This window comes from Crocuta crocuta, unplaced genomic scaffold, assembly GCF_008692635.1.
Source record: "Crocuta crocuta isolate KB4526 unplaced genomic scaffold, BGI_CrCroc_1.0 scaffold541, whole genome shotgun sequence".
Lineage (NCBI taxonomy): Eukaryota > Metazoa > Chordata > Mammalia > Carnivora > Hyaenidae > Crocuta > Crocuta crocuta.
Window position 1 is genome coordinate 274079 of NW_027531901.1, and position 2009 is coordinate 276087.

At 52.5% G+C, this 2009-nt stretch overlaps 1 protein-coding gene across 1 annotated transcript in view; it reads left to right on the forward strand.

Annotated features, from left to right (window-relative positions):
* Positions 1-2009, forward strand: part of ITGA9 (integrin subunit alpha 9) — a 324287-nt gene that overhangs the window by 35710 nt on the left and 286568 nt on the right. The gene's annotated exons all lie outside the window — the stretch shown is intronic.

The following is a 2009-nucleotide window of genomic DNA, read 5'->3' on the forward strand; positions in this document are numbered from 1 at the left end:
CAGTCACGTCCAGGAAGCCCGCTGAACCTGGGGAGGGCACCTGCCGCCAGAGGGCACTGGGGGAGGGTGGGCGGGCTCATCTGGAGGCCACGCCTGTTGGGACAGTGTCTCTAAGGAGACCCGTGGAAGGGACTGACTCAAGGGGTTGCTCAGTCACGTTTGTGTCTCGTTGGTGGTGAGGAGGGTGTAGGAGGCGTTACCGCCCATCACTCCTGTCTCCGAGGTGGAGAGATCTTAGGGTTTTCTACATGACTCAGCCAGCTCCTCGCCCAAATCCCGAAGGACCATAGACTTGGACCGTGATCTTTGGCTGATGGCACATCTTTTGGGACTGTTCTTAAGTGATTCTTACCTACTTTGAGTTTACCCTTCACATTAGCTCCTCATTTCTCAAGCATCATTTTGATCATGTGCCGTGTGCAAAGTTCCGTACCAGGTCCTGGAAGCGGCCCAGTCATCCATGCGGTCGCTCGGGCCCAAACACCAGAGTACTTTTAATTTAGAATTCATCTGCAGTCCTATTATTTTAACCTCCAAAGCATATCCCAAATGTGACAGTTTTTATTCCCCACCACCATCACCTTCTGGAAAAGCCATGCTCATCACCTGGAGATGCTTTTTTTTTTTTTTTTTTGTAGTAAAATATACATAACATGAAATTGACCATTTTTTAAAAGTTTATTTTGAGAGAGAGCGTGATTGGGAGGAGGGGCAGAGAGAGAGGGGAGAGAGAATCCCAAGCAGGCTCTGTGCTGTCAGTGCAGAGCCTGATGCTGGGCTCAGTCCCACTAACTGAACTGTGAAATCATGACCTTGGCCGAAATCAGGAGTCAATGTTGAGCTGATTGAGCCCCCCAGGCACCCTTCCTTTGACCGTAATGACACAAACAACCCAGTGGAATTTACTACATTCACAGTGCTGTGTGGCCACGGCCTCTCTGGCTTGAGAACATTCCCATCACCTCAGTCTGCATCTGTTCTCAGCCCCCACCCTGTGTTTTCTGCACACCAGCCTGAGGAGTCTTTCAAAGTCAAACCCTGTCAGGGGCGCCTGGGGGGCTCAGTTGGTGAGCATCTGACTTCGGCTCAGGTCATGATCTCACAGTTCGTGAGTTCGAGCCCCGCGTCGGGCTCCGTGCTGGCAGCTCAGAGCCTGGAGCTGCTTCGGATTCTGTGTCTCCCTCTCAATCTGCACCTCCCCCACTCACCGTCTGTCTCTCTCTCTCAAAAATAAACAAACCTAAAACAAACAAACAAGCCCTGTCATCCTGACTCTGTGGCGTCCCATCACATGGTGGATTAAATCCAAACTCTGGCCCATGAGCCCAGTTCTCTGACTTCTGCTCTGCTCTCGCTCCAGGACCAGAGAGCCGTAGGCAGGGGCACTCGCCAGTGTCCAGAGCTTTCTGGTCGGGAGCAAGGCTGCCCACCCTAGTGTCTGCAGCTGCTGTCTGCCTGCCTGCCTATCTACCTCAATGTTTATTTTATTTATTTTGAGAGAGAGAGAATGCGCACATGTGCGCATGAGTGGGGGAGGGGCAGAGAGAGAGGGAGAAGGAGGATTCCACGCAGGCTCCGCACTGTTTGTGCAGAGCCTGATGCAGGGCTCGATCTCACGAACTGCAAGATCATAACCTGAGCTGAAATCAAGAGTCAGACGCTCAACTGACTGAGCCACCCAGGAGCCCCTGCAACTGCCATTTCAGCAATGTAGCATTTAATTCAGAAAGCAAAATAGAAAAGGTAAGAAAGAGATGTTACTACCTTTCACCCTCAGACCAATAAACCTGCGATGCTTCCCTCCCGACCCGCAGCCCTCACCCTCTGATTCCTACTATATCCCCTCGCCGTCACTTTTAGGGGATTCTTAGGGCCGTCTACACAGAGTTCCACCGATGGTCCTTGCTGCTCGGGCCAAAGTGAGAAAATCCCCTCTTAGTTCCCATCCTACACCCAAGCCATGCGGGAGGCCCGCTTCCTGTGCTCCCGGAACCCGTCCGGGGGCCTCT